Source organism: Agelaius tricolor, unplaced genomic scaffold (assembly GCF_023055355.1).
Source record: "Agelaius tricolor isolate 1412-34295 unplaced genomic scaffold, bAgeTri1.0.p SCAF_72, whole genome shotgun sequence".
NCBI lineage: Eukaryota > Metazoa > Chordata > Aves > Passeriformes > Icteridae > Agelaius > Agelaius tricolor.
The window spans coordinates 29,388-36,355 of NW_027269332.1; the positions used below are offsets into that span (position 1 = coordinate 29,388).

General features: G+C 47.5%; 1 long non-coding RNA gene across 1 annotated transcript; it reads right to left on the reverse strand.

Moving 5' to 3' along the window:
* Positions 1–1,104: 1,104 nt before the first annotated feature.
* On the reverse strand, positions 1,105–3,254 carry LOC139585306 (uncharacterized). The gene is made up of 2 exons (XR_011677025.1): positions 1,929–3,254; positions 1,105–1,519 (listed from the first exon to the last, which is right to left on the reverse strand). It is a non-coding gene; the product is annotated as an uncharacterized lncRNA (long non-coding RNA).
* Positions 3,255–6,968: the final 3,714 nt, after the last annotated feature.

A 6,968-nucleotide genomic window follows, 5' to 3' on the forward strand; every position in this document is an offset into this window, starting at 1 on the left:
CGGGCAAGCGCCGCCGCCTCCCGTTCAGCTCGCCCGGCTCGGGGCTCTCCCGCTGCCGCGTCCCGCGGGCGGCCCGGCCACGGCGCGGACACGACCGGGAGCGCGGGCTCGGGCAGGAGCTCAGTAGGCTGGGAGCGCACTGGCGCTAAGCAGCGCGCACGAGAGCAGCAGGCTCGCTTCGCCTGAGCTCGGCTCGCTTCGCTTCAGGCAGCCTCGGAAGCCTCGCCTCGGTTCGCTCGAGGCCGTCAGGGTCGGCCGCTCTCGCCTTGCTTCGGCCGAGCTCGTGCGATTCCCCCGAAGGCGGCGGCGTTCGGTTGTGTTTTTAGAAATATCCTCCTCTATCGATTGGATCTCTCTACAGTTAGATTTATATTTCTAGAATACTTCTATTAATCCAAATAAAAACCCCATCTCTAACCAAATAAATACAAGAAAACACCTTCTTTTAAACGGTATGGAAATATTTTTATACTTTGTATAGTTAGACTCACATTTATATTTATCGTTTCTTTTGATGCAATCTATTAATAATTATCTATAATATCTATAAAATTCTAGACATGTATTTAAAGTATTATCTATATTATGTATCGTATCTACTGCTGCAACTGATTTTTTCTTCTAGTTTTAAACTTTATCTGTATGTATTTATGATATCTTTCTAGACTTAGATTTCTACCTTCATATTCTTTGTATTTATCATTTTTATCATCAAAACCCTGCCTATTGACAAGTAAAAAAACCCGCTTTCTTTAACGATCTAAAAAATATTTTTATATTTATAATTTTCCTATTTCTATTTATAATTTGCTCTCTAGTATGTGATAACATACCTGCTCCTGCACCGCAGTGGGGCTCCCTCTCCTGGGCACCTCGGGGTGCCCCCAGGGGCATCAGAGCCCCGAGTCTTCACCCCCCCCCCTTTTCCTCTAGTTAGAAACTACACTGGAACTTTTTTCTGGAAACAAAGACATGACCTAAATCCTCTCCCCATGTCCTAGACAGACAGATGTTCAGTTCTTAGTTGACTGGGCAGCAGTTTCTTCAATAGAATGATAAACAATATGGAAACGTTTTAGCTACAAGCAAATAGGCAAATCGGAACAAGGTCCTGGTGGCCAGCCACTGCAGTTCTTTTGAAGCAATTTTTTAAACAATCAAATACTGATACCACAAAAAATAAAGCAAAAAGCTGACTACTGGCTAAGAAAGAAGGAAAAATTAACTTTGGACGACAACAACAACATTCCAAGGACACAGGCTTTTTTCCAATCTCAGACCTTATTACTACTACCTCTCTTGGGAATTCTCATCGTGGATCCCAAAAGGAATAAATCCCTCAGCGTGTCCTAAAGCACCAAGGAGCTACCTACAAGTGAAGGTGGCTACTTTCAGTGCAGACACAGCTGATGACACAGCCGTAGCACAGTTCTGTGCTGCACAGGGATAGTACTGTCTCCTCTTCTCCAGCAGCTGACTCTCTCCTGCCATGGCTTCTGTAAATGCATCAGAGCACGACCTTAACCACAAACAGGCAAGAAAACACCATCCGAAGTCTTTCATTACGCAGTACAAGAAGGGTTCCAAGCAGAGACCAACAGAATTTCAAGGAAGCAGTATGCAATTAAACCCCCTCAGATTTGTTCAAGTAGCCGGCAAAATGGAACCATTCAGAAACGACAAAGAAAACCCCCCCAAGTATTTATACAGGAGTCCTTAATGTCAGAAAGGGGATGACAGGTTATGTTCAGATAAGATGAATGTTTATTTGGATCTATAAATAAACTTCTCTCGTGGTCCTTTGCCAAAAAATAGAACCTACAAGTGAACACCTACACCTGCCTCAAGAGACCTAACGAGCCCCTGGCAGCCACCGGCATCAAAGCGCAGTGGATGTTTCTAATCCAGGCTAAGGAGAACAATATCACCTTTTGTTCTCTCCAGTTTGTTTCCTCTGCAGTCCTAGCTGCTTCTTATGATTTTTACAGTCTCTGTATCTTCTCGGGCAGCGCTGAGTCTGACGACCGGGATACGAGAGTCCTTCCCTGCCCTACGGAGAGAACCAGGAAAAAAAGTTCAAAAAAGAACAGGGCAGTTTGAAGTTAATACCTCCGACGAGAAGCAGCACCTGACAAACAGAGCAACGGTGAACAAAGCGTGACACCTCCCTGGGGACAGAAGACTTACAAACTCTCCGGGATTTACAATTCCAGTAACCAAGCCCTTCAGCACAGCAGCCAAGTGTCCCATCAGGTGGTGCTGCACCAAAGCACGATCCGAGAGGTTCCAAAGAGTGAAATGCACGTTACTGTCCAAAGACGTAAAATCTTGCAAAATAACAAAACTACAATAGATCTAAACTACAGGGCAAGAGTACAAGTGTTAGCTTGTGGAGCTGGAACCATCCAGGTGAGCAACTGCTAACTGGATCCTCAACAGACTTTGAGGAACCCTTCAGGATACAGAAGGGTTTTCCCCAGAAATTGCACAGGCCGAGTTTTGATAGAAGTGCACTTGCCAGATGCTCAGAAACGTCACCCATCCTCCTCCGGGTGTCCTGAGAGAGCTGCGAATGGCTCTCACGTGGTTTGAGCTGGTTCTGTAAGGGCTCAGGGTGAATTTCACCAGATGCAACCAAACTGGGCAACACCCAGTGGGACAGAAGGAACCCAAAGCTTGTTTTACCCAAAGCTTGGGTAAGCAGAGCTCCAGCAAATACTGAGGAAACGGACAGAACGGGGTAACAAATAATAAACATACCTTTTTTTTTTTTTTTTTTTTTCTTTTCAGATGAGCAAAACAATTAAGGAGAAGGTGAAAACCTCACCATGACTGAACATTTCATCACCTGTAAGCTGACCATCCTTAGCATAGAGGACTCCAAATTTAAAATTCACCGATCCCTGGAAAATAAAACCAAATATTATTTGGTGAACAGTCAAACAGAAGACATAAAAATTTGGTTCCTCTAATCTTTGCCTACATCCTACACGTTAGAACATACATTTTATACCATCTCCTACTACACAATAATTTACCTTTAAACTTTGATAGTATAGCATAAAATCATTAACTTAGACGGGTGATCAATTATGATTAAGTTGGTGCTTCAGGTTATTTTTGCTGTCAGGTTCCAAAAAACATGACTTCTTTTTACTGTAACGAGCAATTGATTTAGAAGTCATCAAAAGCCCATCCAAATACAAAGCCGTATTCACCGGACGGGTCTGTGAGCAAGAAGTAGTTAGGCTTGTACTCACCTCTTGCCCTTCAAGAACCAATAAATCCTGTCAACAAAAACAGCATCTTTAGCCCCCTCCTATTAAAGATTCTACAAGGATGATGCTTTTATTGGTGTTTAGAAGTTTGGATTTGAAATGGCCAGTTCAATGGATAAAGAGACAGTTTAAGTAGTATTAGGTTATTATTATTATTATTCTTATTAGCTACTGGAAGAAACAAACCGGTAGGATCTATACTTAATTACTTCTATTTCCAGGAAATCATAAAGAAAAAGAACCAAACCAAAAAAAGTCACTTCCTACCTTTTGTATCTCAGGATGAAAAATGTCTCTTGGGCTCTTCTCCAGTTTCTCCAGACTCCTGGCACTGAAATGCAAGTGAACGAGTGCTTTATCGGAGGGCAAGTGCACATTCCAACCCCGAAGCACCAACCGATGGCAGTTACAGCGCTTACAAAATGAATCCTTCCCAGAGCCTCTGGGAAATGGAACGGTTTGTGCAACTGCCATTTCTCCCCCAAAATACTAACTCCCAACACTTCCTAAACTGAGTTTGCATTTTAAAAACAGAAATTAGGGAGACTCAGGGTGGAGATCAGGTTGAAATTGATTTCCTTCTAAAGCACAGGGGCTCTGTTCCATCACCCTTCACTTTGGCTCCACACGGAATCACGGGGAGCATTTTAGGAGGGCTCAAGAACCAATTCTATTTCTCTCTTTTTTCTAGTTCTCTCTCTTCCTAAATAATTCAAGGCAAGTCAAATGAAAAAGGACAAGTTCAGCAGCAAATTCACACTTTTCCCCTTTGTCTGCTCAAGAACAGGCTTTAAAACCACTTCTTGCTGCCTTCAACGGTTAAGACTTGCAAAACAGTTTCGCAAGTTTGATAGGTTTATCATAAAAACCACAGAACGCAAGCTCTGAATGACAGGAAAAGGTACACAGGCAAATATCTCAGCTGATGGTGGCTTATTTGTAAACACAGACCTTAACGGAGATTGCACGCAGAATGTTTCAGTGGGACTCGAAGGGAAAAATATTTTCTGAGTACCCTGTAAACAAGAATAGCTAGGATATATTACAGGACATACCCACGTGTTCTGCATATTCAAATAGGATTATCAATAAAAACACTTAAGAAGGAAGAAAACCAAGGTAATTTTACTCAGCTATATTTACTGCCGATTTAGAGGAAAAAAAAAAAAAAAAGTGAACCAGAAACGCCTACAGTAGAACTTTAAAACAATTGCTTGGATAAAAGCAGCTCATGGAACATGAAGTAGAAAAAAAGCGAAACCAGTATCAGACCTGCCTATTTTCTTACCATTGCACAAGAAAATCCGACAAGCGGTAGAAAGTCACTGCCTAAAACCGATCCTAGGATGTAACCGAGAACAATGGAGGCATTTGCTAATCTAAACGGAAACCTTTTCCGGACCCTAGTGTCAAATCACACGTTTTGTCTCTCAGCAGCTCGAGGCTGGAGAGCATTTCCCCTGGGGGTCGGGAGGGCAGGGCCACAAGGGGCTGAGTTTGCCGATCGCACCTGTGCCATCAGAAGGATCCAGCCCGGCGCTCCTTGCGCTCGCCATTCTCCGGGCCATCGCTGTGTTTTACTGCTCAGCGATGCCGCTCCATCCGTTTGCGTGGAAGGAAGAGCCACGAGCACTGAGGCACTCAGCAGCCGTGTCATGCCAGCGATGTCGAGCGCTCTCTGCTCGCAAGGCTGAGCCCGCCGCGGAGCCGCCTCCGCAGCCGCTCGTCCGCCCCCGCCCGCAGCAGCGGCAGCGGCCCGAGGGAGACGGCTGCAGCTCGGCGGCTCCCGCGCCTCCGCCAGCCCGAGGGCAGCCGCCGCACAGTGACCGCGGCAGCGCCCGGCGCCGCTCGCCCGGGGCGGCTCCTGCAGCTCCCGGCCCGCGGCAGCAAAGCACCGCCTGGCGCTCCGCCATCGGCGGGCGGCAGCGCGCCCCGCCCGAGCTCAGCCCCCGCCACCGGGACCGCTGAGCGAGGCCGAGGCACCGGGCGGACGCCCCTTCCGCGCCGCTCGGCTCCGTGCGGGCGGCCGGACGGAGGCTTCGCCCCTCCAGCGTCGCTGCCGCGGCTCCGTCCCACGCGGGACAGGCGCCGGGAGCTCCCCGCGCCCAGCCCGCTCCCCCGGCGAGCGGCCGCCTCGGCCCGCCAGCCATTCATATGGCGCGTCGGCCGTTGCGTCAGACGCCGCGCTTTACGGCCGCAGGGCCTGCCGGGAGTTGGAGTCTCGGACTGACAGCCACCGCTCCGTTCTCCGCCACCGGGAGCTGCGCTCCCGCCAGGGGATCAAACGGCTCCTTCGCTCCTGGGCGCGGAAGCACCTTAGGCAGCACCGCCCCTCCCGAATGTCCTTTCTTTTCCACTCCAACTCTTTTTTCTTTTTTTCACTCTGTTTTTCACCCCCTTTTCCACTTTCGCTCTTTCTTTTTCACTCTCACCCTTTTCCTTTTTCATTTTTTTTCTTCCTTTCTCTTCCTCCTTTTTTTTTTCTTCCTTTCCTTTTTCCTTTTCTTTCTTTCTCTCTTTCTTTCTGTCTGTCTTTCTCTATTTCTTTCTCTCTCTCTTTCTTTCTTTCTCTCGCTCTCTTCCTTTCTCTCTTTCTTTCTTTCTGTCTCTCTCTTTCTGTCTCTCTCTCTTTCTTTCTCTCTGTCTCTCTTTCTTTCTTTCTCTCTCTCTCTCTTTCATTCTTTCTCTCTGTCTCTCTCTCTCTCTCTTTGTCTCTCTGTCTCTCTTTCTTTCTTTCTCTCTTTCTCTTTCTTTCTCTCTGTCTCTCTGTCTCTCTCTCTGTCTCTCTTTCTTTCTCTCTGTCTCTCTTTCTGTCTCTCTTTCTGTCTCTCTCTCTGTCTCTCTTTCTTTCTCTCTCTCTTTCTTTCTTTCTTTCTCTCTGTCTCTCTGTCTCTCTCTCTGTCTCTCTTTCTGTCTCTCTCTCTGTCTCTCTTTCTGTCTCTCTCTCTGTCTCTCTTTCTTTCTTTCTTTCTCTTTCTTTCTTTCTTTCTCTCTGTCTCTCTTTCTTTCTCTCTTTCTTTCTTTCTTTCTCTCTTTCTCTCTCTTTCTTTCTCTCTTTCTTTCTTTCTTTCTCTCTTTCTCTCTCTTTCTTTCTCTCTTTCTTTCCCTGTATGTCTAATGTGGGATTTCCATTCTGGCTTTAGGATAAAAAAGCAGCAGTAGAAACGTTCAGGCTACCGGGGAGTGCAAAAAACCCCAAAACGGTAATGATTTTAGGAAAACTATTTCCTCCATGGGAGCCTGAAATTTTCTACAGCTGCAGGTGACATCGAGCTTTTATTTCTTCTTCTAGATAGTTGATACTTAATACTCTATGTATACAGCGCCCCCTGCCGCCTGCATGGGCGCACTGCAGGCACGGCGCCCTTTGCCGCCTGCATGGGCGCACTGCAGGCACGGCGCCCCCTGCCGTGTGCATGGGCGAACTGCAGGCAGAGTGCCGCCGAATGACGTCACCTCGTCGACACGGCGCCCCGCCCCGGCCCCGCCCCCAGCGCCCCTCGGAAAGACCCCAAGGCGTAGCCGTTTTGCCAGCTGCCTGATCAAAATGCCGACACCCACCTCGAGCCCTAGAAACGATTTCCCGCGACGCCGAACCCTGCAGGCGAACCGGAATGCCATCATCGCAATTGAAACGCCACAGAAAAGCTCGTCGGGGCCGCGCCGGCATCGGTGTTCCGTGCAGGCAGT